The sequence below is a fragment of the Hoplias malabaricus genome, chromosome 6 (genome assembly GCF_029633855.1).
Source record: "Hoplias malabaricus isolate fHopMal1 chromosome 6, fHopMal1.hap1, whole genome shotgun sequence".
NCBI classification, from domain to species: domain Eukaryota; kingdom Metazoa; phylum Chordata; class Actinopteri; order Characiformes; family Erythrinidae; genus Hoplias; species Hoplias malabaricus.
In genome coordinates, this window is record NC_089805.1 from 14,475,152 (window position 1) to 14,502,954 (window position 27,803).

The following is a 27,803-nucleotide window of genomic DNA, read 5'->3' on the forward strand; positions in this document are numbered from 1 at the left end:
TTTTTATGCTTCATAATGGACTGTAAAAGCAAAGATGCAGTTTGCTGAAAACAAGTTGTTCTTTGACAGTCTTGAATACTAAGTGCAGTTGAGTTAATAAAACTGTCTTTCTGGTGCTCATTGCAAGCAAGCCAGAAAGTGTTTTTCTGTGTTCCAATTGCTAGTATAAACAAATAAGCAGTCTGCTGAAAGCAAGCTGTGCTCTGACAGTCTTTCTTATGGAGTGCAGTTCAGCTAATAAAACTCTTTCTGCCTTTCATTGCAAGCGAGCCCGAAAGTGTTTTTATGCTTCATAACGGGTTGTAAAAGCAAAGATGCAGTTTGCTGAAAACAAGTTGTTCTTTGACAGTCTTGAATACTGAGTGCGGTTCAGTTAATAAAACTGTCTTTCTGGTGCTCATTGCAAGCAAGCCAGAAAGTGTTTTTCTGTGTTCCAATTGTTAGTATAAACAAATACGCAGTCTGCTGAAAGCAAGCTGTGCTCTGACAGTCTTTCTTATGGAGCGCAGTTCAGCTAATAAAACACTTTCTGCCTTTCATTGCAAGCAAGCCCGAAAGTGTTTTTATGCTTCATAATGGATTGTAAAAGCAAAGATGCAGTTTGCTGAAAACAAGTTTATCTTTGACAGTCTTGAATACTGAGTGCGGTTCAGTTAATAAAACTGTCTTTCTGGTGCTCATTGCAAACACGCCAGAAAGTGTTTTTCTGTGTTCCAATTGTTAGTATAAACAAATACGCAGTCTGCTGAAAGCAAGCTGTGCTCTGACAGTCTTTCTTATGGAGTGCAGTTCAGCTAATAAAACTCTTTCTGCCTTTCATTGCAAGCGAGCCCGAAAGTGTTTTTATGCTTCATAACGGGTTGTAAAAGCAAAGATGCAGTTTGCTGAAAACAAGTTGTTCTTTGACAGTCTTGAATACTGAGTGCGGTTCAGTTAATAAAACTGTCTTTCTGGTGCTCATTGCAAACAAACCAGAAAGTGTTTTTCTGTGTTCTACTTGTTAGTATAAACAAATATGCAGTCTGCTGAAAGCAAGCTGTGCTCTGACAGTCATTCTTATGGAGTGCAGTTCAGCTAATAAAACACTTTCTGCCTTTCATTGCAAGCGAGCCCGAAAGTGTTTTTATGCTTCATAATGGACTGTAAAAGCAAAGATGCAGTTTGCTGAAAACAAGTTTTTCTTTGACAGTCTTGAATACTAAGTGCAGTTGAGTTAATAAAACTGTCTTTCTGGTGCTCATTGCAAGCAAGCCAGAAAGTGTTTTTCTGTGTTCCAATTGTTAGTATAAACAAATAAGCAGTCTGCTGAAAGCAAGCTGTGCTCTGACAGTCTTTCTTATGGAGTGCAGTTCAGCTAATAAAACTCTTTCTGCCTTTCATTGCAAGCAAGCCCGAAAGTGTTTTTATGCTTCATAATGGATTGTAAAAGCAAAGATGCAGTTTGCTGAAAACAAGTTTATCTTTGACAGTCTTGAATACTGAGTGCGGTTCAGTTAATAAAACTGTCTTTCTGGTGCTCATTGCAAACACGCCAGAAAGTGTTTTTCTGTGTTCCAATTGTTAGTATAAACAAATACGCAGTCTGCTGAAAGCAAGCTGTGCTCTGACAGTCTTTCTTATGGAGCGCAGTTCAGCTAATAAAACTCTTTCTGCCTTTCATTGCAAGCGAGCCCGAAAGTGTTTTTATGCTTCATAACGGGTTGTAAAAGCAAAGATGCAGTTTGCTGAAAACAAGTTGTTCTTTGACAGTCTTGAATACTGAGTGCGGTTCAGTTAATAAAACTGTCTTTCTGGTGCTCATTGCAAACACGCCAGAAAGTGTTTTTCTGTGTTCCAATTGTTAGTATAAACAAATACGCAGTCTGCTGAAAGCAAGCTGTGCTCTGACAGTCTTTCTTATGGAGCGCAGTTCGGCTAATAAAACTCTTTCTGCCTTTCATTGCAAGCGAGCCCGAAAGTGTTTTTATGCTTCATAACGGGTTGTAAAAGCAAAGATGCAGTTTGCTGAAAACAAGTTGTTCTTTGACAGTCTTGAATACTGAGTGCGGTTCAGTTAATAAAACTGTCTTTCTGGTGCTCATTGCAAACACGCCAGAAAGTGTTTTTCTGTGTTCCAATTGTTAGTATAAACAAATACGCAGTCTGCTGAAAGCAAGCTGTGCTCTGACAGTCTTTCTTATGGAGCGCAGTTCAGCTAATAAAACTCTTTCTGCCTTTCATTGCAAGCGAGCCCGAAAGTGTTTTTATGCTTCATAACGGGTTGTAAAAGCAAAGATGCAGTTTGCTGAAAACAAGTTGTTCTTTGACAGTCTTGAATACTGAGTGCGGTTCAGTTAATAAAACTGTCTTTCTGGTGCTCATTGCAAACAAACCAGAAAGTGTTTTTCTGTGTTCTACTTGTTAGTATAAACAAATATGCAGTCTGCTGAAAGCAAGCTGTGCTCTGACAGTCATTCTTATGGAGTGCAGTTCAGCTAATAAAACACTTTCTGCCTTTCATTGCAAGCGAGCCCGAAAGTGTTTTTATGCTTCATAATGGACTGTAAAAGCAAAGATGCAGTTTGCTGAAAACAAGTTTTTCTTTGACAGTCTTGAATACTAAGTGCAGTTGAGTTAATAAAACTGTCTTTCTGGTGCTCATTGCAAGCAAGCCAGAAAGTGTTTTTCTGTGTTCCAATTGTTAGTATAAACAAATAAGCAGTCTGCTGAAAGCAAGCTGTGCTCTGACAGTCTTTCTTATGGAGTGCAGTTCAGCTAATAAAACTCTTTCTGCCTTTCATTGCAAGCAAGCCCGAAAGTGTTTTTATGCTTCATAATGGATTGTAAAAGCAAAGATGCAGTTTGCTGAAAACAAGTTTATCTTTGACAGTCTTGAATACTGAGTGCGGTTCAGTTAATAAAACTGTCTTTCTGGTGCTCATTGCAAACACGCCAGAAAGTGTTTTTCTGTGTTCCAATTGTTAGTATAAACAAATACGCAGTCTGCTGAAAGCAAGCTGTGCTCTGACAGTCTTTCTTATGGAGCGCAGTTCAGCTAATAAAACTCTTTCTGCCTTTCATTGCAAGCGAGCCCGAAAGTGTTTTTATGCTTCATAATGGACTGTAAAAGCAAAGATGCAGTTTGCTGAAAACAAGTTGTTCTTTGACAGTCTTGAATACTAAGTGCAGTTGAGTTAATAAAACTGTCTTTCTGGTGCTCATTGCAAGCAAGCCAGAAAGTGTTTTTCTGTGTTCCAATTGCTAGTATAAACAAATAAGCAGTCTGCTGAAAGCAAGCTGTGCTCTGACAGTCTTTCTTATGGAGTGCAGTTCAGCTAATAAAACTCTTTCTGCCTTTCATTGCAAGCGAGCCCGAAAGTGTTTTTATGCTTCATAACGGGTTGTAAAAGCAAAGATGCAGTTTGCTGAAAACAAGTTGTTCTTTGACAGTCTTGAATACTGAGTGCGGTTCAGTTAATAAAACTGTCTTTCTGGTGCTCATTGCAAGCAAGCCAGAAAGTGTTTTTCTGTGTTCCAATTGTTAGTATAAACAAATACGCAGTCTGCTGAAAGCAAGCTGTGCTCTGACAGTCTTTCTTATGGAGCGCAGTTCAGCTAATAAAACACTTTCTGCCTTTCATTGCAAGCAAGCCCGAAAGTGTTTTTATGCTTCATAATGGATTGTAAAAGCAAAGATGCAGTTTGCTGAAAACAAGTTTATCTTTGACAGTCTTGAATACTGAGTGCGGTTCAGTTAATAAAACTGTCTTTCTGGTGCTCATTGCAAACACGCCAGAAAGTGTTTTTCTGTGTTCCAATTGTTAGTATAAACAAATACGCAGTCTGCTGAAAGCAAGCTGTGCTCTGACAGTCTTTCTTATGGAGTGCAGTTCAGCTAATAAAACTCTTTCTGCCTTTCATTGCAAGCGAGCCCGAAAGTGTTTTTATGCTTCATAACGGGTTGTAAAAGCAAAGATGCAGTTTGCTGAAAACAAGTTGTTCTTTGACAGTCTTGAATACTGAGTGCGGTTCAGTTAATAAAACTGTCTTTCTGGTGCTCATTGCAAACAAACCAGAAAGTGTTTTTCTGTGTTCTACTTGTTAGTATAAACAAATATGCAGTCTGCTGAAAGCAAGCTGTGCTCTGACAGTCATTCTTATGGAGTGCAGTTCAGCTAATAAAACACTTTCTGCCTTTCATTGCAAGCGAGCCCGAAAGTGTTTTTATGCTTCATAATGGACTGTAAAAGCAAAGATGCAGTTTGCTGAAAACAAGTTTTTCTTTGACAGTCTTGAATACTAAGTGCAGTTGAGTTAATAAAACTGTCTTTCTGGTGCTCATTGCAAGCAAGCCAGAAAGTGTTTTTCTGTGTTCCAATTGTTAGTATAAACAAATAAGCAGTCTGCTGAAAGCAAGCTGTGCTCTGACAGTCTTTCTTATGGAGTGCAGTTCAGCTAATAAAACTCTTTCTGCCTTTCATTGCAAGCAAGCCCGAAAGTGTTTTTATGCTTCATAATGGATTGTAAAAGCAAAGATGCAGTTTGCTGAAAACAAGTTTATCTTTGACAGTCTTGAATACTGAGTGCGGTTCAGTTAATAAAACTGTCTTTCTGGTGCTCATTGCAAACACGCCAGAAAGTGTTTTTCTGTGTTCCAATTGTTAGTATAAACAAATACGCAGTCTGCTGAAAGCAAGCTGTGCTCTGACAGTCTTTCTTATGGAGCGCAGTTCAGCTAATAAAACTCTTTCTGCCTTTCATTGCAAGCGAGCCCGAAAGTGTTTTTATGCTTCATAATGGACTGTAAAAGCAAAGATGCAGTTTGCTGAAAACAAGTTGTTCTTTGACAGTCTTGAATACTAAGTGCAGTTGAGTTAATAAAACTGTCTTTCTGGTGCTCATTGCAAGCAAGCCAGAAAGTGTTTTTCTGTGTTCCAATTGCTAGTATAAACAAATAAGCAGTCTGCTGAAAGCAAGCTGTGCTCTGACAGTCTTTCTTATGGAGTGCAGTTCAGCTAATAAAACTCTTTCTGCCTTTCATTGCAAGCGAGCCCGAAAGTGTTTTTATGCTTCATAACGGGTTGTAAAAGCAAAGATGCAGTTTGCTGAAAACAAGTTGTTCTTTGACAGTCTTGAATACTGAGTGCGGTTCAGTTAATAAAACTGTCTTTCTGGTGCTCATTGCAAGCAAGCCAGAAAGTGTTTTTCTGTGTTCCAATTGTTAGTATAAACAAATACGCAGTCTGCTGAAAGCAAGCTGTGCTCTGACAGTCTTTCTTATGGAGCGCAGTTCAGCTAATAAAACACTTTCTGCCTTTCATTGCAAGCAAGCCCGAAAGTGTTTTTATGCTTCATAATGGATTGTAAAAGCAAAGATGCAGTTTGCTGAAAACAAGTTTATCTTTGACAGTCTTGAATACTGAGTGCGGTTCAGTTAATAAAACTGTCTTTCTGGTGCTCATTGCAAACACGCCAGAAAGTGTTTTTCTGTGTTCCAATTGTTAGTATAAACAAATACGCAGTCTGCTGAAAGCAAGCTGTGCTCTGACAGTCTTTCTTATGGAGTGCAGTTCAGCTAATAAAACTCTTTCTGCCTTTCATTGCAAGCGAGCCCGAAAGTGTTTTTATGCTTCATAACGGGTTGTAAAAGCAAAGATGCAGTTTGCTGAAAACAAGTTGTTCTTTGACAGTCTTGAATACTGAGTGCGGTTCAGTTAATAAAACTGTCTTTCTGGTGCTCATTGCAAACAAACCAGAAAGTGTTTTTCTGTGTTCTACTTGTTAGTATAAACAAATATGCAGTCTGCTGAAAGCAAGCTGTGCTCTGACAGTCATTCTTATGGAGTGCAGTTCAGCTAATAAAACACTTTCTGCCTTTCATTGCAAGCGAGCCCGAAAGTGTTTTTATGCTTCATAATGGACTGTAAAAGCAAAGATGCAGTTTGCTGAAAACAAGTTTTTCTTTGACAGTCTTGAATACTAAGTGCAGTTGAGTTAATAAAACTGTCTTTCTGGTGCTCATTGCAAGCAAGCCAGAAAGTGTTTTTCTGTGTTCCAATTGTTAGTATAAACAAATAAGCAGTCTGCTGAAAGCAAGCTGTGCTCTGACAGTCTTTCTTATGGAGTGCAGTTCAGCTAATAAAACTCTTTCTGCCTTTCATTGCAAGCAAGCCCGAAAGTGTTTTTATGCTTCATAATGGATTGTAAAAGCAAAGATGCAGTTTGCTGAAAACAAGTTTATCTTTGACAGTCTTGAATACTGAGTGCGGTTCAGTTAATAAAACTGTCTTTCTGGTGCTCATTGCAAACACGCCAGAAAGTGTTTTTCTGTGTTCCAATTGTTAGTATAAACAAATACGCAGTCTGCTGAAAGCAAGCTGTGCTCTGACAGTCTTTCTTATGGAGCGCAGTTCAGCTAATAAAACTCTTTCTGCCTTTCATTGCAAGCGAGCCCGAAAGTGTTTTTATGCTTCATAATGGACTGTAAAAGCAAAGATGCAGTTTGCTGAAAACAAGTTGTTCTTTGACAGTCTTGAATACTAAGTGCAGTTGAGTTAATAAAACTGTCTTTCTGGTGCTCATTGCAAGCAAGCCAGAAAGTGTTTTTCTGTGTTCCAATTGCTAGTATAAACAAATAAGCAGTCTGCTGAAAGCAAGCTGTGCTCTGACAGTCTTTCTTATGGAGTGCAGTTCAGCTAATAAAACTCTTTCTGCCTTTCATTGCAAGCGAGCCCGAAAGTGTTTTTATGCTTCATAACGGGTTGTAAAAGCAAAGATGCAGTTTGCTGAAAACAAGTTGTTCTTTGACAGTCTTGAATACTGAGTGCGGTTCAGTTAATAAAACTGTCTTTCTGGTGCTCATTGCAAGCAAGCCAGAAAGTGTTTTTCTGTGTTCCAATTGTTAGTATAAACAAATACGCAGTCTGCTGAAAGCAAGCTGTGCTCTGACAGTCTTTCTTATGGAGCGCAGTTCAGCTAATAAAACACTTTCTGCCTTTCATTGCAAGCAAGCCCGAAAGTGTTTTTATGCTTCATAATGGATTGTAAAAGCAAAGATGCAGTTTGCTGAAAACAAGTTTATCTTTGACAGTCTTGAATACTGAGTGCGGTTCAGTTAATAAAACTGTCTTTCTGGTGCTCATTGCAAACACGCCAGAAAGTGTTTTTCTGTGTTCCAATTGTTAGTATAAACAAATACGCAGTCTGCTGAAAGCAAGCTGTGCTCTGACAGTCTTTCTTATGGAGTGCAGTTCAGCTAATAAAACTCTTTCTGCCTTTCATTGCAAGCGAGCCCGAAAGTGTTTTTATGCTTCATAACGGGTTGTAAAAGCAAAGATGCAGTTTGCTGAAAACAAGTTGTTCTTTGACAGTCTTGAATACTGAGTGCGGTTCAGTTAATAAAACTGTCTTTCTGGTGCTCATTGCAAACAAACCAGAAAGTGTTTTTCTGTGTTCTACTTGTTAGTATAAACAAATATGCAGTCTGCTGAAAGCAAGCTGTGCTCTGACAGTCATTCTTATGGAGTGCAGTTCAGCTAATAAAACACTTTCTGCCTTTCATTGCAAGCGAGCCCGAAAGTGTTTTTATGCTTCATAATGGACTGTAAAAGCAAAGATGCAGTTTGCTGAAAACAAGTTTTTCTTTGACAGTCTTGAATACTAAGTGCAGTTGAGTTAATAAAACTGTCTTTCTGGTGCTCATTGCAAGCAAGCCAGAAAGTGTTTTTCTGTGTTCCAATTGTTAGTATAAACAAATAAGCAGTCTGCTGAAAGCAAGCTGTGCTCTGACAGTCTTTCTTATGGAGTGCAGTTCAGCTAATAAAACTCTTTCTGCCTTTCATTGCAAGCAAGCCCGAAAGTGTTTTTATGCTTCATAATGGATTGTAAAAGCAAAGATGCAGTTTGCTGAAAACAAGTTTATCTTTGACAGTCTTGAATACTGAGTGCGGTTCAGTTAATAAAACTGTCTTTCTGGTGCTCATTGCAAACACGCCAGAAAGTGTTTTTCTGTGTTCCAATTGTTAGTATAAACAAATACGCAGTCTGCTGAAAGCAAGCTGTGCTCTGACAGTCTTTCTTATGGAGCGCAGTTCAGCTAATAAAACTCTTTCTGCCTTTCATTGCAAGCGAGCCCGAAAGTGTTTTTATGCTTCATAATGGACTGTAAAAGCAAAGATGCAGTTTGCTGAAAACAAGTTGTTCTTTGACAGTCTTGAATACTAAGTGCAGTTGAGTTAATAAAACTGTCTTTCTGGTGCTCATTGCAAGCAAGCCAGAAAGTGTTTTTCTGTGTTCCAATTGCTAGTATAAACAAATAAGCAGTCTGCTGAAAGCAAGCTGTGCTCTGACAGTCTTTCTTATGGAGTGCAGTTCAGCTAATAAAACTCTTTCTGCCTTTCATTGCAAGCGAGCCCGAAAGTGTTTTTATGCTTCATAACGGGTTGTAAAAGCAAAGATGCAGTTTGCTGAAAACAAGTTGTTCTTTGACAGTCTTGAATACTGAGTGCGGTTCAGTTAATAAAACTGTCTTTCTGGTGCTCATTGCAAGCAAGCCAGAAAGTGTTTTTCTGTGTTCCAATTGTTAGTATAAACAAATACGCAGTCTGCTGAAAGCAAGCTGTGCTCTGACAGTCTTTCTTATGGAGCGCAGTTCAGCTAATAAAACACTTTCTGCCTTTCATTGCAAGCAAGCCCGAAAGTGTTTTTATGCTTCATAATGGATTGTAAAAGCAAAGATGCAGTTTGCTGAAAACAAGTTTATCTTTGACAGTCTTGAATACTGAGTGCGGTTCAGTTAATAAAACTGTCTTTCTGGTGCTCATTGCAAACACGCCAGAAAGTGTTTTTCTGTGTTCCAATTGTTAGTATAAACAAATACGCAGTCTGCTGAAAGCAAGCTGTGCTCTGACAGTCTTTCTTATGGAGTGCAGTTCAGCTAATAAAACTCTTTCTGCCTTTCATTGCAAGCGAGCCCGAAAGTGTTTTTATGCTTCATAACGGGTTGTAAAAGCAAAGATGCAGTTTGCTGAAAACAAGTTGTTCTTTGACAGTCTTGAATACTGAGTGCGGTTCAGTTAATAAAACTGTCTTTCTGGTGCTCATTGCAAACAAACCAGAAAGTGTTTTTCTGTGTTCTACTTGTTAGTATAAACAAATATGCAGTCTGCTGAAAGCAAGCTGTGCTCTGACAGTCATTCTTATGGAGTGCAGTTCAGCTAATAAAACACTTTCTGCCTTTCATTGCAAGCGAGCCCGAAAGTGTTTTTATGCTTCATAATGGACTGTAAAAGCAAAGATGCAGTTTGCTGAAAACAAGTTTTTCTTTGACAGTCTTGAATACTAAGTGCAGTTGAGTTAATAAAACTGTCTTTCTGGTGCTCATTGCAAGCAAGCCAGAAAGTGTTTTTCTGTGTTCCAATTGTTAGTATAAACAAATAAGCAGTCTGCTGAAAGCAAGCTGTGCTCTGACAGTCTTTCTTATGGAGTGCAGTTCAGCTAATAAAACTCTTTCTGCCTTTCATTGCAAGCAAGCCCGAAAGTGTTTTTATGCTTCATAATGGATTGTAAAAGCAAAGATGCAGTTTGCTGAAAACAAGTTTATCTTTGACAGTCTTGAATACTGAGTGCGGTTCAGTTAATAAAACTGTCTTTCTGGTGCTCATTGCAAACACGCCAGAAAGTGTTTTTCTGTGTTCCAATTGTTAGTATAAACAAATACGCAGTCTGCTGAAAGCAAGCTGTGCTCTGACAGTCTTTCTTATGGAGCGCAGTTCAGCTAATAAAACTCTTTCTGCCTTTCATTGCAAGCGAGCCCGAAAGTGTTTTTATGCTTCATAATGGACTGTAAAAGCAAAGATGCAGTTTGCTGAAAACAAGTTGTTCTTTGACAGTCTTGAATACTAAGTGCAGTTGAGTTAATAAAACTGTCTTTCTGGTGCTCATTGCAAGCAAGCCAGAAAGTGTTTTTCTGTGTTCCAATTGCTAGTATAAACAAATAAGCAGTCTGCTGAAAGCAAGCTGTGCTCTGACAGTCTTTCTTATGGAGTGCAGTTCAGCTAATAAAACTCTTTCTGCCTTTCATTGCAAGCGAGCCCGAAAGTGTTTTTATGCTTCATAACGGGTTGTAAAAGCAAAGATGCAGTTTGCTGAAAACAAGTTGTTCTTTGACAGTCTTGAATACTGAGTGCGGTTCAGTTAATAAAACTGTCTTTCTGGTGCTCATTGCAAGCAAGCCAGAAAGTGTTTTTCTGTGTTCCAATTGTTAGTATAAACAAATACGCAGTCTGCTGAAAGCAAGCTGTGCTCTGACAGTCTTTCTTATGGAGCGCAGTTCAGCTAATAAAACACTTTCTGCCTTTCATTGCAAGCAAGCCCGAAAGTGTTTTTATGCTTCATAATGGATTGTAAAAGCAAAGATGCAGTTTGCTGAAAACAAGTTTATCTTTGACAGTCTTGAATACTGAGTGCGGTTCAGTTAATAAAACTGTCTTTCTGGTGCTCATTGCAAACACGCCAGAAAGTGTTTTTCTGTGTTCCAATTGTTAGTATAAACAAATACGCAGTCTGCTGAAAGCAAGCTGTGCTCTGACAGTCTTTCTTATGGAGTGCAGTTCAGCTAATAAAACTCTTTCTGCCTTTCATTGCAAGCGAGCCCGAAAGTGTTTTTATGCTTCATAACGGGTTGTAAAAGCAAAGATGCAGTTTGCTGAAAACAAGTTGTTCTTTGACAGTCTTGAATACTGAGTGCGGTTCAGTTAATAAAACTGTCTTTCTGGTGCTCATTGCAAGCAAGCCAGAAAGTGTTTTTCTGTGTTCCAATTGCTAGTATAAAGAAATACGCAGTCTGCTGAAAGCAAGCTGTGCTCTGACAGTCATTCTTATGGAGTGCAGTTCAGCTAATAAAACACTTTCTGCCTTTCATTGCAAGCGAGCCCGAAAGTGTTTTTATGCTTCATAATGGACTGTAAAAGCAAAGATGCAGTTTGCTGAAAACAAGTTGTTCTTTGACAGTCTTGAATACTAAGTGCAGTTGAGTTAATAAAACTGTCTTTCTGGTGCTCATTGCAAACAAACCAGAAAGTGTTTTTCTGTGTTCTACTTGTTAGTATAAACAAATATGCAGTCTGCTGAAAGCAAGCTGTGCTCTGACAGTCATTCTTATGGAGTGCAGTTCAGCTAATAAAACACTTTCTGCCTTTCATTGCAAGCGAGCCCGAAAGTGTTTTTATGCTTCATAATGGACTGTAAAAGCAAAGATGCAGTTTGCTGAAAACAAGTTGTTCTTTGACAGTCTTGAATACTAAGTGCAATTGAGTTAATAAAACTGTCTTTCTGGTGCTCATTGCAAGCAAGCCAGAAAGTGTTTTTCTGTGTTCCAATTGTTAGTATAAACAAATAAGCAGTCTGCTGAAAGCAAGCTGTGCTCTGACAGTCTTTCTTATGGAGTGCAGTTCAGCTAATAAAACTCTTTCTGCCTTTCATTGCAAGCAAGCCCGAAAGTGTTTTTATGCTTCATAATGGATTGTAAAAGCAAAGATGCAGTTTGCTGAAAACAAGTTTATCTTTGACAGTCTTGAATACTGAGTGCGGTTCAGTTAATAAAACTGTCTTTCTGGTGCTCATTGCAAACACGCCAGAAGGTGTTTTTCTGTGTTCCAATTGTTAGTATAAACAAATACGCAGTCTGCTGAAAGCAAGCTGTGCTCTGACAGTCTTTCTTATGGAGCGCAGTTCAGCTAATAAAACTCTTTCTGCCTTTCATTGCAAGCGAGCCCGAAAGTGTTTTTATGCTTCATAATGGATTGTAAAAGCAAAGATGCAGTTTGCTGAAAACAAGTTGTTCTTTGACAGTCTTGAATACTAAGTGCAGTTGAGTTAATAAAACTGTCTTTCTGGTGCTCATTGCAAGCAAGCCAGAAAGTGTTTTTCTGTGTTCCAATTGCTAGTATAAACAAATAAGCAGTCTGCTGAAAGCAAGCTGTGCTCTGACAGTCTTTCTTATGGAGTGCAGTTCAGCTAATAAAACTCTTTCTGCCTTTCATTGCAAGCGAGCCCGAAAGTGTTTTTATGCTTCATAACGGGTTGTAAAAGCAAAGATGCAGTTTGCTGAAAACAAGTTGTTCTTTGACAGTCTTGAATACTGAGTGCGGTTCAGTTAATAAAACTGTCTTTCTGGTGCTCATTGCAAGCAAGCCAGAAAGTGTTTTTCTGTGTTCCAATTGTTAGTATAAACAAATACGCAGTCTGCTGAAAGCAAGCTGTGCTCTGACAGTCTTTCTTATGGAGCGCAGTTCAGCTAATAAAACACTTTCTGCCTTTCATTGCAAGCAAGCCCGAAAGTGTTTTTATGCTTCATAATGGATTGTAAAAGCAAAGATGCAGTTTGCTGAAAACAAGTTTATCTTTGACAGTCTTGAATACTGAGTGCGGTTCAGTTAATAAAACTGTCTTTCTGGTGCTCATTGCAAACACGCCAGAAAGTGTTTTTCTGTGTTCCAATTGTTAGTATAAACAAATACGCAGTCTGCTGAAAGCAAGCTGTGCTCTGACAGTCTTTCTTATGGAGTGCAGTTCAGCTAATAAAACTCTTTCTGCCTTTCATTGCAAGCGAGCCCGAAAGTGTTTTTATGCTTCATAACGGGTTGTAAAAGCAAAGATGCAGTTTGCTGAAAACAAGTTGTTCTTTGACAGTCTTGAATACTGAGTGCGGTTCAGTTAATAAAACTGTCTTTCTGGTGCTCATTGCAAACAAACCAGAAAGTGTTTTTCTGTGTTCTACTTGTTAGTATAAACAAATATGCAGTCTGCTGAAAGCAAGCTGTGCTCTGACAGTCATTCTTATGGAGTGCAGTTCAGCTAATAAAACACTTTCTGCCTTTCATTGCAAGCGAGCCCGAAAGTGTTTTTATGCTTCATAATGGACTGTAAAAGCAAAGATGCAGTTTGCTGAAAACAAGTTTTTCTTTGACAGTCTTGAATACTAAGTGCAGTTGAGTTAATAAAACTGTCTTTCTGGTGCTCATTGCAAGCAAGCCAGAAAGTGTTTTTCTGTGTTCCAATTGTTAGTATAAACAAATAAGCAGTCTGCTGAAAGCAAGCTGTGCTCTGACAGTCTTTCTTATGGAGTGCAGTTCAGCTAATAAAACTCTTTCTGCCTTTCATTGCAAGCAAGCCCGAAAGTGTTTTTATGCTTCATAATGGATTGTAAAAGCAAAGATGCAGTTTGCTGAAAACAAGTTTATCTTTGACAGTCTTGAATACTGAGTGCGGTTCAGTTAATAAAACTGTCTTTCTGGTGCTCATTGCAAACACGCCAGAAAGTGTTTTTCTGTGTTCCAATTGTTAGTATAAACAAATACGCAGTCTGCTGAAAGCAAGCTGTGCTCTGACAGTCTTTCTTATGGAGCGCAGTTCAGCTAATAAAACTCTTTCTGCCTTTCATTGCAAGCGAGCCCGAAAGTGTTTTTATGCTTCATAATGGACTGTAAAAGCAAAGATGCAGTTTGCTGAAAACAAGTTGTTCTTTGACAGTCTTGAATACTAAGTGCAGTTGAGTTAATAAAACTGTCTTTCTGGTGCTCATTGCAAGCAAGCCAGAAAGTGTTTTTCTGTGTTCCAATTGCTAGTATAAACAAATAAGCAGTCTGCTGAAAGCAAGCTGTGCTCTGACAGTCTTTCTTATGGAGTGCAGTTCAGCTAATAAAACTCTTTCTGCCTTTCATTGCAAGCGAGCCCGAAAGTGTTTTTATGCTTCATAACGGGTTGTAAAAGCAAAGATGCAGTTTGCTGAAAACAAGTTGTTCTTTGACAGTCTTGAATACTGAGTGCGGTTCAGTTAATAAAACTGTCTTTCTGGTGCTCATTGCAAGCAAGCCAGAAAGTGTTTTTCTGTGTTCCAATTGTTAGTATAAACAAATACGCAGTCTGCTGAAAGCAAGCTGTGCTCTGACAGTCTTTCTTATGGAGCGCAGTTCAGCTAATAAAACACTTTCTGCCTTTCATTGCAAGCAAGCCCGAAAGTGTTTTTATGCTTCATAATGGATTGTAAAAGCAAAGATGCAGTTTGCTGAAAACAAGTTTATCTTTGACAGTCTTGAATACTGAGTGCGGTTCAGTTAATAAAACTGTCTTTCTGGTGCTCATTGCAAACACGCCAGAAAGTGTTTTTCTGTGTTCCAATTGTTAGTATAAACAAATACGCAGTCTGCTGAAAGCAAGCTGTGCTCTGACAGTCTTTCTTATGGAGTGCAGTTCAGCTAATAAAACTCTTTCTGCCTTTCATTGCAAGCGAGCCCGAAAGTGTTTTTATGCTTCATAACGGGTTGTAAAAGCAAAGATGCAGTTTGCTGAAAACAAGTTGTTCTTTGACAGTCTTGAATACTGAGTGCGGTTCAGTTAATAAAACTGTCTTTCTGGTGCTCATTGCAAGCAAGCCAGAAAGTGTTTTTCTGTGTTCCAATTGCTAGTATAAAGAAATACGCAGTCTGCTGAAAGCAAGCTGTGCTCTGACAGTCATTCTTATGGAGTGCAGTTCAGCTAATAAAACACTTTCTGCCTTTCATTGCAAGCGAGCCCGAAAGTGTTTTTATGCTTCATAATGGACTGTAAAAGCAAAGATGCAGTTTGCTGAAAACAAGTTGTTCTTTGACAGTCTTGAATACTAAGTGCAGTTGAGTTAATAAAACTGTCTTTCTGGTGCTCATTGCAAACAAACCAGAAAGTGTTTTTCTGTGTTCTACTTGTTAGTATAAACAAATATGCAGTCTGCTGAAAGCAAGCTGTGCTCTGACAGTCATTCTTATGGAGTGCAGTTCAGCTAATAAAACACTTTCTGCCTTTCATTGCAAGCGAGCCCGAAAGTGTTTTTATGCTTCATAATGGACTGTAAAAGCAAAGATGCAGTTTGCTGAAAACAAGTTGTTCTTTGACAGTCTTGAATACTAAGTGCAATTGAGTTAATAAAACTGTCTTTCTGGTGCTCATTGCAAGCAAGCCAGAAAGTGTTTTTCTGTGTTCCAATTGTTAGTATAAACAAATAAGCAGTCTGCTGAAAGCAAGCTGTGCTCTGACAGTCTTTCTTATGGAGTGCAGTTCAGCTAATAAAACTCTTTCTGCCTTTCATTGCAAGCAAGCCCGAAAGTGTTTTTATGCTTCATAATGGATTGTAAAAGCAAAGATGCAGTTTGCTGAAAACAAGTTTATCTTTGACAGTCTTGAATACTGAGTGCGGTTCAGTTAATAAAACTGTCTTTCTGGTGCTCATTGCAAACACGCCAGAAGGTGTTTTTCTGTGTTCCAATTGTTAGTATAAACAAATACGCAGTCTGCTGAAAGCAAGCTGTGCTCTGACAGTCTTTCTTATGGAGCGCAGTTCAGCTAATAAAACTCTTTCTGCCTTTCATTGCAAGCGAGCCCGAAAGTGTTTTTATGCTTCATAATGGATTGTAAAAGCAAAGATGCAGTTTGCTGAAAACAAGTTGTTCTTTGACAGTCTTGAATACTGAGTGCGGTTCAGTTAATAAAACTGTCTTTCTGGTGCTCATTGCAAGCAAGCCAGAAAGTGTTTTTCTGTGTTCCAATTGCTAGTATAAAGAAATACGCAGTCTGCTGAAAGCAAGCTGTGCTCTGACAGTCTTTCTTATGGAGTGCAGTTCAGCTAATAAAACTCTTTCTGCCTTTCATTGCAAGCGAGCCCGAAAGTGTTTTTATGCTTCATAATGGACTGTAAAAGCAAAGATGCAGTTTGCTGAAAACAAGTTGTTCTTTGACAGTCTTGAATACTGAGTGCGGTTCAGTTAATAAAACTGTCTTTCTGGTGCTCATTGCAAACACGCCAGAAAGTGTTTTTCTGTGTTCCAATTGTTAGTATAAACAAATACGCAGTCTCCTGAAAGCAAGCTGTGCTCTGACAGTCTTTCTTATGGAGCGCAGTTCAGCTAATAAAACTCTTTCTGCCTTTCATTGCAAGCGAGCCCGAAAGTGTTTTTATGCTTCATAATGGGTTGTAAAAGCAAAGATGCAGTTTGCTGAAAACAAGTTTATCTTTGACAGTCTTGAATACTGAGTGCGGTTCAGTTAATAAAACTGTCTTTCTGGTGCTCATTGCAAACACGCCAGAAAGTGTTTTTCTGTGTTCCAATTGTTAGTATAAACAAATACGCAGTCTGCTGAAAGCAAGCTGTGCTCTGACAGTCTTTCTTATGGAGTGCAGTTCAGCTAATAAAACTCTTTCTGCCTTTCATTGCAAGCAAGCCCGAAAGTGTTTTTATGCTTCATAATGGATTGTAAAAGCAAAGATGCAGTTTGCTGAAAACAAGTTTATCTTTGACAGTCTTGAATACTGAGTGCGGTTCAGTTAATAAAACTGTCTTTCTGGTGCTCATTGCAAACACGCCAGAAAGTGTTTTTCTGTGTTCCAATTGTTAGTATAAACAAATACGCAGTCTGCTGAAAGCAAGCTGTGCTCTGACAGTCTTTCTTATGGAGCGCAGTTCAGCTAATAAAACTCTTTCTGCCTTTCATTGCAAGCGAGCCCGAAAGTGTTTTTATGCTTCATAATGGACTGTAAAAGCAAAGATGCAGTTTGCTGAAAACAAGTTGTTCTTTGACAGTCTTGAATACTAAGTGCAGTTGAGTTAATAAAACTGTCTTTCTGGTGCTCATTGCAAGCAAGCCAGAAAGTGTTTTTCTGTGTTCCAATTGCTAGTATAAACAAATAAGCAGTCTGCTGAAAGCAAGCTGTGCTCTGACAGTCTTTCTTATGGAGTGCAGTTCAGCTAATAAAACTCTTTCTGCCTTTCATTGCAAGCGAGCCCGAAAGTGTTTTTATGCTTCATAACGGGTTGTAAAAGCAAAGATGCAGTTTGCTGAAAACAAGTTGTTCTTTGACAGTCTTGAATACTGAGTGCGGTTCAGTTAATAAAACTGTCTTTCTGGTGCTCATTGCAAGCAAGCCAGAAAGTGTTTTTCTGTGTTCCAATTGTTAGTATAAACAAATACGCAGTCTGCTGAAAGCAAGCTGTGCTCTGACAGTCTTTCTTATGGAGCGCAGTTCAGCTAATAAAACACTTTCTGCCTTTCATTGCAAGCAAGCCCGAAAGTGTTTTTATGCTTCATAATGGATTGTAAAAGCAAAGATGCAGTTTGCTGAAAACAAGTTTATCTTTGACAGTCTTGAATACTGAGTGCGGTTCAGTTAATAAAACTGTCTTTCTGGTGCTCATTGCAAACACGCCAGAAAGTGTTTTTCTGTGTTCCAATTGTTAGTATAAACAAATACGCAGTCTGCTGAAAGCAAGCTGTGCTCTGACAGTCTTTCTTATGGAGTGCAGTTCAGCTAATAAAACTCTTTCTGCCTTTCATTGCAAGCGAGCCCGAAAGTGTTTTTATGCTTCATAACGGGTTGTAAAAGCAAAGATGCAGTTTGCTGAAAACAAGTTGTTCTTTGACAGTCTTGAATACTGAGTGCGGTTCAGTTAATAAAACTGTCTTTCTGGTGCTCATTGCAAGCAAGCCAGAAAGTGTTTTTCTGTGTTCCAATTGCTAGTATAAAGAAATACGCAGTCTGCTGAAAGCAAGCTGTGCTCTGACAGTCATTCTTATGGAGTGCAGTTCAGCTAATAAAACACTTTCTGCCTTTCATTGCAAGCGAGCCCGAAAGTGTTTTTATGCTTCATAATGGACTGTAAAAGCAAAGATGCAGTTTGCTGAAAACAAGTTGTTCTTTGACAGTCTTGAATACTAAGTGCAGTTGAGTTAATAAAACTGTCTTTCTGGTGCTCATTGCAAACAAACCAGAAAGTGTTTTTCTGTGTTCTACTTGTTAGTATAAACAAATATGCAGTCTGCTGAAAGCAAGCTGTGCTCTGACAGTCATTCTTATGGAGTGCAGTTCAGCTAATAAAACACTTTCTGCCTTTCATTGCAAGCGAGCCCGAAAGTGTTTTTATGCTTCATAATGGACTGTAAAAGCAAAGATGCAGTTTGCTGAAAACAAGTTGTTCTTTGACAGTCTTGAATACTAAGTGCAATTGAGTTAATAAAACTGTCTTTCTGGTGCTCATTGCAAGCAAGCCAGAAAGTGTTTTTCTGTGTTCCAATTGTTAGTATAAACAAATAAGCAGTCTGCTGAAAGCAAGCTGTGCTCTGACAGTCTTTCTTATGGAGTGCAGTTCAGCTAATAAAACTCTTTCTGCCTTTCATTGCAAGCAAGCCCGAAAGTGTTTTTATGCTTCATAATGGATTGTAAAAGCAAAGATGCAGTTTGCTGAAAACAAGTTTATCTTTGACAGTCTTGAATACTGAGTGCGGTTCAGTTAATAAAACTGTCTTTCTGGTGCTCATTGCAAACACGCCAGAAGGTGTTTTTCTGTGTTCCAATTGTTAGTATAAACAAATACGCAGTCTGCTGAAAGCAAGCTGTGCTCTGACAGTCTTTCTTATGGAGCGCAGTTCAGCTAATAAAACTCTTTCTGCCTTTCATTGCAAGCGAGCCCGAAAGTGTTTTTATGCTTCATAATGGATTGTAAAAGCAAAGATGCAGTTTGCTGAAAACAAGTTGTTCTTTGACAGTCTTGAATACTGAGTGCGGTTCAGTTAATAAAACTGTCTTTCTGGTGCTCATTGCAAGCAAGCCAGAAAGTGTTTTTCTGTGTTCCAATTGCTAGTATAAAGAAATACGCAGTCTGCTGAAAGCAAGCTGTGCTCTGACAGTCTTTCTTATGGAGTGCAGTTCAGCTAATAAAACTCTTTCTGCCTTTCATTGCAAGCGAGCCCGAAAGTGTTTTTATGCTTCATAATGGACTGTAAAAGCAAAGATGCAGTTTGCTGAAAACAAGTTGTTCTTTGACAGTCTTGAATACTGAGTGCGGTTCAGTTAATAAAACTGTCTTTCTGGTGCTCATTGCAAACACGCCAGAAAGTGTTTTTCTGTGTTCCAATTGTTAGTATAAACAAATACGCAGTCTCCTGAAAGCAAGCTGTGCTCTGACAGTCTTTCTTATGGAGCGCAGTTCAGCTAATAAAACTCTTTCTGCCTTTCATTGCAAGCGAGCCCGAAAGTGTTTTTATGCTTCATAATGGGTTGTAAAAGCAAAGATGCAGTTTGCTGAAAACAAGTTTATCTTTGACAGTCTTGAATACTGAGTGCGGTTCAGTTAATAAAACTGTCTTTCTGGTGCTCATTGCAAACACGCCAGAAAGTGTTTTTCTGTGTTCCAATTGTTAGTATAAACAAATACGCAGTCTGCTGAAAGCAAGCTGTGCTCTGACAGTCTTTCTTATGGAGTGCAGTTCAGCTAATAAAACTCTTTCTGCCTTTCATTGCAAGCGAGCCCGAAAGTGTTTTTATGCTTCATAACGGGTTGTAAAAGCAAAGATGCAGTTTGCTGAAAACAAGTTGTTCTTTGACAGTCTTGAATACTGAGTGCGGTTCAGTTAATAAAACTGTCTTTCTGGTGCTCATTGCAAACAAACCAGAAAGTGTTTTTCTGTGTTCTACTTGTTAGTATAAACAAATATGCAGTCTGCTGAAAGCAAGCTGTGCTCTGACAGTCATTCTTATGGAGTGCAGTTCAGCTAATAAAACACTTTCTGCCTTTCATTGCAAGCGAGCCCGAAAGTGTTTTTATGCTTCATAATGGACTGTAAAAGCAAAGATGCAGTTTGCTGAAAACAAGTTTTTCTTTGACAGTCTTGAATACTAAGTGCAGTTGAGTTAATAAAACTGTCTTTCTGGTGCTCATTGCAAGCAAGCCAGAAAGTGTTTTTCTGTGTTCCAATTGTTAGTATAAACAAATAAGCAGTCTGCTGAAAGCAAGCTGTGCTCTGACAGTCTTTCTTATGGAGTGCAGTTCAGCTAATAAAACTCTTTCTGCCTTTCATTGCAAGCAAGCCCGAAAGTGTTTTTATGCTTCATAATGGATTGTAAAAGCAAAGATGCAGTTTGCTGAAAACAAGTTTATCTTTGACAGTCTTGAATACTGAGTGCGGTTCAGTTAATAAAACTGTCTTTCTGGTGCTCATTGCAAACACGCCAGAAAGTGTTTTTCTGTGTTCCAATTGTTAGTATAAACAAATACGCAGTCTGCTGAAAGCAAGCTGTGCTCTGACAGTCTTTCTTATGGAGCGCAGTTCAGCTAATAAAACTCTTTCTGCCTTTCATTGCAAGCGAGCCCGAAAGTGTTTTTATGCTTCATAATGGACTGTAAAAGCAAAGATGCAGTTTGCTGAAAACAAGTTGTTCTTTGACAGTCTTGAATACTAAGTGCAGTTGAGTTAATAAAACTGTCTTTCTGGTGCTCATTGCAAGCAAGCCAGAAAGTGTTTTTCTGTGTTCCAATTGCTAGTATAAACAAATAAGCAGTCTGCTGAAAGCAAGCTGTGCTCTGACAGTCTTTCTTATGGAGTGCAGTTCAGCTAATAAAACTCTTTCTGCCTTTCATTGCAAGCGAGCCCGAAAGTGTTTTTATGCTTCATAACGGGTTGTAAAAGCAAAGATGCAGTTTGCTGAAAACAAGTTGTTCTTTGACAGTCTTGAATACTGAGTGCGGTTCAGTTAATAAAACTGTCTTTCTGGTGCTCATTGCAAGCAAGCCAGAAAGTGTTTTTCTGTGTTCCAATTGTTAGTATAAACAAATACGCAGTCTGCTGAAAGCAAGCTGTGCTCTGACAGTCTTTCTTATGGAGCGCAGTTCAGCTAATAAAACACTTTCTGCCTTTCATTGCAAGCAAGCCCGAAAGTGTTTTTATGCTTCATAATGGATTGTAAAAGCAAAGATGCAGTTTGCTGAAAACAAGTTTATCTTTGACAGTCTTGAATACTGAGTGCGGTTCAGTTAATAAAACTGTCTTTCTGGTGCTCATTGCAAACACGCCAGAAAGTGTTTTTCTGTGTTCCAATTGTTAGTATAAACAAATACGCAGTCTGCTGAAAGCAAGCTGTGCTCTGACAGTCTTTCTTATGGAGTGCAGTTCAGCTAATAAAACTCTTTCTGCCTTTCATTGCAAGCGAGCCCGAAAGTGTTTTTATGCTTCATAACGGGTTGTAAAAGCAAAGATGCAGTTTGCTGAAAACAAGTTGTTCTTTGACAGTCTTGAATACTGAGTGCGGTTCAGTTAATAAAACTGTCTTTCTGGTGCTCATTGCAAGCAAGCCAGAAAGTGTTTTTCTGTGTTCCAATTGCTAGTATAAAGAAATACGCAGTCTGCTGAAAGCAAGCTGTGCTCTGACAGTCATTCTTATGGAGTGCAGTTCAGCTAATAAAACACTTTCTGCCTTTCATTGCAAGCGAGCCCGAAAGTGTTTTTATGCTTCATAATGGACTGTAAAAGCAAAGATGCAGTTTGCTGAAAACAAGTTGTTCTTTGACAGTCTTGAATACTAAGTGCAGTTGAGTTAATAAAACTGTCTTTCTGGTGCTCATTGCAAACAAACCAGAAAGTGTTTTTCTGTGTTCTACTTGTTAGTATAAACAAATATGCAGTCTGCTGAAAGCAAGCTGTGCTCTGACAGTCATTCTTATGGAGTGCAGTTCAGCTAATAAAACACTTTCTGCCTTTCATTGCAAGCGAGCCCGAAAGTGTTTTTATGCTTCATAATGGACTGTAAAAGCAAAGATGCAGTTTGCTGAAAACAAGTTGTTCTTTGACAGTCTTGAATACTAAGTGCAATTGAGTTAATAAAACTGTCTTTCTGGTGCTCATTGCAAGCAAGCCAGAAAGTGTTTTTCTGTGTTCCAATTGTTAGTATAAACAAATAAGCAGTCTGCTGAAAGCAAGCTGTGCTCTGACAGTCTTTCTTATGGAGTGCAGTTCAGCTAATAAAACTCTTTCTGCCTTTCATTGCAAGCAAGCCCGAAAGTGTTTTTATGCTTCATAATGGATTGTAAAAGCAAAGATGCAGTTTGCTGAAAACAAGTTTATCTTTGACAGTCTTGAATACTGAGTGCGGTTCAGTTAATAAAACTGTCTTTCTGGTGCTCATTGCAAACACGCCAGAAGGTGTTTTTCTGTGTTCCAATTGTTAGTATAAACAAATACGCAGTCTGCTGAAAGCAAGCTGTGCTCTGACAGTCTTTCTTATGGAGCGCAGTTCAGCTAATAAAACTCTTTCTGCCTTTCATTGCAAGCGAGCCCGAAAGTGTTTTTATGCTTCATAATGGATTGTAAAAGCAAAGATGCAGTTTGCTGAAAACAAGTTGTTCTTTGACAGTCTTGAATACTGAGTGCGGTTCAGTTAATAAAACTGTCTTTCTGGTGCTCATTGCAAGCAAGCCAGAAAGTGTTTTTCTGTGTTCCAATTGCTAGTATAAAGAAATACGCAGTCTGCTGAAAGCAAGCTGTGCTCTGACAGTCTTTCTTATGGAGTGCAGTTCAGCTAATAAAACTCTTTCTGCCTTTCATTGCAAGCGAGCCCGAAAGTGTTTTTATGCTTCATAATGGACTGTAAAAGCAAAGATGCAGTTTGCTGAAAACAAGTTGTTCTTTGACAGTCTTGAATACTGAGTGCGGTTCAGTTAATAAAACTGTCTTTCTGGTGCTCATTGCAAACACGCCAGAAAGTGTTTTTCTGTGTTCCAATTGTTAGTATAAACAAATACGCAGTCTCCTGAAAGCAAGCTGTGCTCTGACAGTCTTTCTTATGGAGCGCAGTTCAGCTAATAAAACTCTTTCTGCCTTTCATTGCAAGCGAGCCCGAAAGTGTTTTTATGCTTCATAATGGGTTGTAAAAGCAAAGATGCAGTTTGCTGAAAACAAGTTTATCTTTGACAGTCTTGAATACTGAGTGCGGTTCAGTTAATAAAACTCTCTTTCTGGTGCTCATTGCAAGCAAGCCGGAAAGTGTTTTTCTGTGTTCCAATTGTTAGTATAAACAAATACGCAGTCTGCTGAAAGCAAGCTGTGCTCTGACAGTCTTTCTTATGGAGTGCAGTTCAGCTAATAAAACACTTTCTGCCTTTCATTGCAAGCGAGCCCGAAAGTGTTTTTATGCTTCATAATGGACTGTAAAAGCAAAGATGCAGTTTGCTGAAAACAAGTTGTTCTTTGACAGTCTTGAATACTGAGTGCGGTTCAGTTAATAAAACTGTCTTTCTGGTGCTCATTGCAAACACGCCAGAAAGTGTTTTTCTGTGTTCCAATTGTTAGTATAAACAAATACGCAGTCTGCTGAAAGCAAGCTGTGCTCTGACAGTCTTTCTTATGGAGTGCAGTTCAGCTAATAAAACTCTTTCTGCCTTTCATTGCAAGCGAGCCCGAAAGTGTTTTTATGCTTCATAACGGGTTGTAAAAGCAAAGATGCAGTTTGCTGAAAACAAGTTGTTCTTTGACAGTCTTGAATACTGAGTGCGGTTCAGTTAATAAAACTGTCTTTCTGGTGCTCATTGCAAGCAAGCCAAAAAGTGTTTTTCTGTGTTCCAATTGCTAGTATAAAGAAATACGCAGTCTGCTGAAAGCAAGCTGTGCTCTGACAGTCATTCTTATGGAGTGCAGTTCAGCTAATAAAACACTTTCTGCCTTTCATTGCAAGCGAGCCCGAAAGTGTTTTTATGCTTCATAATGGACTGTAAAAGCAAAGATGCAGTTTGCTGAAAACAAGTTGTTCTTTGACAGTCTTGAATACTGAGTGCGGTTCAGTTAATAAAACTGTCTTTCTGGTGCTCATTGCAAGCAAGCCAGAAAGTGTTTTTCTGTGTTCCAATTGCTAGTATAAAGAAATACGCAGTCTGCTGAAAGCAAGCTGTGCTCTGACAGTCATTCTTATGGAGTGCAGTTCAGCTAATAAAACACTTTCTGCCTTTCATTGCAAGCGAGCCCGAAAGTGTTTTTATGCTTCATAATGGACTGTAAAAGCAAAGATGCAGTTTGCTGAAAACAAGTTGTTCTTTGACAGTCTTGAATACTAAGTGCAGTTGAGTTAATAAAACTGTCTTTCTGGTGCTCATTGCAAACACGCCAGAAAGTGTTTTTCTGTGTTCCAATTGTTAGTATAAACAAATACGCAGTCTGCTGAAAGCAAGCTGTGCTCTGACAGTCTTTCTTATGGAGCGCAGTTCGGCTAATAAAACTCTTTCTGCCTTTCATTGCAAGCGAGCCCGAAAGTGTTTTTATGCTTCATAACGGGTTGTAAAAGCAAAGATGCAGTTTGCTGAAAACAAGTTGTTCTTTGACAGTCTTGAATACTGAGTGCGGTTCAGTTAATAAAACTGTCTTTCTGGTGCTCATTGCAAACAAACCAGAAAGTGTTTTTCTGTGTTCTACTTGTTAGTATAAACAAATATGCAGTCTGCTGAAAGCAAGCTGTGCTCTGACAGTCATTCTTATGGAGTGCAGTTCAGCTAATAAAACACTTTCTGCCTTTCATTGCAAGCGAGCCCGAAAGTGTTTTTATGCTTCATAATGGACTGTAAAAGCAAAGATGCAGTTTGCTGAAAACAAGTTTTTCTTTGACAGTCTTGAATACTAAGTGCAGTTGAGTTAATAAAACTGTCTTTCTGGTGCTCATTGCAAGCAAGCCAGAAAGTGTTTTTCTGTGTTCCAATTGTTAGTATAAACAAATAAGCAGTCTGCTGAAAGCAAGCTGTGCTCTGACAGTCTTTCTTATGGAGTGCAGTTCAGCTAATAAAACTCTTTCTGCCTTTCATTGCAAGCAAGCCCGAAAGTGTTTTTATGCTTCATAATGGATTGTAAAAGCAAAGATGCAGTTTGCTGAAAACAAGTTTATCTTTGACAGTCTTGAATACTGAGTGCGGTTCAGTTAATAAAACTGTCTTTCTGGTGCTCATTGCAAACACGCCAGAAAGTGTTTTTCTGTGTTCCAATTGTTAGTATAAACAAATACGCAGTCTGCTGAAAGCAAGCTGTGCTCTGACAGTCTTTCTTATGGAGCGCAGTTCAGCTAATAAAACTCTTTCTGCCTTTCATTGCAAGCGAGCCCGAAAGTGTTTTTATGCTTCATAACGGGTTGTAAAAGCAAAGATGCAGTTTGCTGAAAACAAGTTGTTCTTTGACAGTCTTGAATACTGAGTGCGGTTCAGTTAATAAAACTGTCTTTCTGGTGCTCATTGCAAGCAAGCCAGAAAGTGTTTTTCTGTGTTCCAATTGCTAGTATAAAGAGATACGCAGTCTGCTGAAAGCAAGCTGTGCTCTGACAGTCATTCTTATGGAGTGCAGTTCAGCTAATAAAACTCTTTCTGCCTTTCATTGCAAGCGAGCCCGAAAGTGTTTTTATGCTTCATAATGGACTGTAAAAGCAAAGATGCAGTTTGCTGAAAACAAGTTGTTCTTTGACAGTCTTGAATACTGAGTGCGGTTCAGTTAATAAAACTGTCTTTCTGGTGCTCATTGCAAACAAACAAGAAAGTGTTTTTCTGTGTTCTACTTGTTAGTATAAACAAATATGCATTCTGCTGAAAGCAAGCTGTGCTCTGACAGTCTTTCTTATGGAGTGCAGTTCAGCTAATAAAACTCTTTCTGCCTTTCATTGCAAGCGAGCCCGAAAGTGTTTTTATGCTTCATAATGGGTTGTAAAAGCAAAGATGCAGTTTGCTGAAAACAAGTTGTTCTTTGACAGTCTTGAATACTGAGTGCGGTTCAGTTAATAAAACTGTCTTTCTGGTGCTCATTGCAAACACGCCAGAAAGTGTTTTTCTGTGTTCCAATTGTTAGTATAAACAAATACGCAGTCTGCTGAAAGCAAGCTGTGCTCTGACAGTCTTTCTTATGGAGCGCAGTTCAGCTAATAAAACTCTTTCTGCCTTTCATTGCAAGCAAGCCCGAAAGTGTTTTTATGCTTCATAATGGGTTGTAAAAGCAAAGATGCAGTTTGCTGAAAACAAGTTGTTCTTTGACAGTCTTGAATACTGAGTGCGGTTCAGTTAATAAAACTGTCTTTCTGGTGCTCATTGCAAACAAACCAGAAAGTGTTTTTCTGTGTTCTACTTGTTAGTATAAACAAATATGCAGTCTGCTGAAAGCAAGCTGTGCTCTGACAGTCATTCTTATGGAGTGCAGTTCAGCTAATAAAACACTTTCTGCCTTTCATTGCAAGCGAGCCCGAAAGTGTTTTTATGCTTCATAATGGACTGTAAAAGCAAAGATGCAGTTTGCTGAAAACAAGTTTTTCTTTGACAGTCTTGAATACTAAGTGCAGTTGAGTTAATAAAACTGTCTTTCTGGTGCTCATTGCAAGCAAGCCAGAAAGTGTTTTTCTGTGTTCCAATTGTTAGTATAAACAAATAAGCAGTCTGCTGAAAGCAAGCTGTGCTCTGACAGTCTTTCTTATGGAGTGCAGTTCAGCTAATAAAACTCTTTCTGCCTTTCATTGCAAGCAAGCCCGAAAGTGTTTTTATGCTTCATAATGGATTGTAAAAGCAAAGATGCAGTTTGCTGAAAACAAGTTTATCTTTGACAGTCTTGAATACTGAGTGCGGTTCAGTTAATAAAACTGTCTTTCTGGTGCTCATTGCAAACAAACCAGAAAGTGTTTTTCTGTGTTCTACTTGTTAGTATAAACAAATATGCAGTCTGCTGAAAGCAAGCTGTGCTCTGACAGTCATTCTTATGGAGTGCAGTTCAGCTAATAAAACTCTTTCTGCCTTTCATTGCAAGCAAGCCCGAAAGTGTTTTTATGCTTCATAATGGATTGTAAAAGCAAAGATGCAGTTTGCTGAAAACAAGTTTATCTTTGACAGTCTTGAATACTGAGTGCGGTTCAGTTAATAAAACTGTCTTTCTGGTGCTCATTGCAAACACGCCAGAAAGTGTTTTTCTGTGTTCCAATTGTTAGTATAAACAAATACGCAGTCTGCTGAAAGCAAGCTGTGCTCTGACAGTCTTTCTTATGGAGCGCAGTTCAGCTAATAAAACTCTTTCTGCCTTTCATTGCAAGCGAGCCCGAAAGTGTTTTTATGCTTCATAACGGGTTGTAAAAGCAAAGATGCAGTTTGCTGAAAACAAGTTGTTCTTTGACAGTCTTGAATACTGAGTGCGGTTCAGTTAATAAAACTGTCTTTCTGGTGCTCATTGCAAACACGCCAGAAAGTGTTTTTCTGTGTTCCAATTGTTAGTATAAACAAATACGCAGTCTGCTGAAAGCAAGCTGTGCTCTGACAGTCTTTCTTATGGAGCGCAGTTCAGCTAATAAAACTCTTTCTGCCTTTCATTGCAAGCGAGCCCGAAAGTGTTTTTATGCTTCATAACGGGTTGTAAAAGCAAAGATGCAGTTTGCTGAAAACAAGTTGTTCTTTGACAGTCTTGAATACTAAGTGCAGTTGAGTTAATAAAACTGTCTTTCTGGTGCTCATTGCAAACAAACAAGAAAGTGTTTTTCTGTGTTCTACTTGTTAGTATAAACAAATATGCATTCTGCTGAAAGCAAGCTGTGCTCTGACAGTCTTTCTTATGGAGTGCAGTTCAGCTAATAAAACTCTTTCTGCCTTTCATTGCAAGCGAGCCCGAAAGTGTTTTTATGCTTCATAATGGACTGTAAAAGCAAAGATGCAGTTTGCTGAAAACAAGTTGTTCTTTGACAGTCTTGAATACTGAGTGCGGTTCAGTTAATAAAACTGTCTTTCTGGTGCTCATTGCAAACAAACAAGAAAGTGTTTTTCTGTGTTCTACTTGTTAGTATAAACAAATATGCATTCTGCTGAAAGCAAGCTGTGCTCTGACAGTCTTTCTTATGGAGTGCAGTTCAGCTAATAAAACTCTTTCTGCCTTTCATTGCAAGCGAGCCCGAAAGTGTTTTTATGCTTCATAATGGGTTGTAAAAGCAAAGATGCAGTTTGCTGAAAACAAGTTGTTCTTTGACAGTCTTGAATACTGAG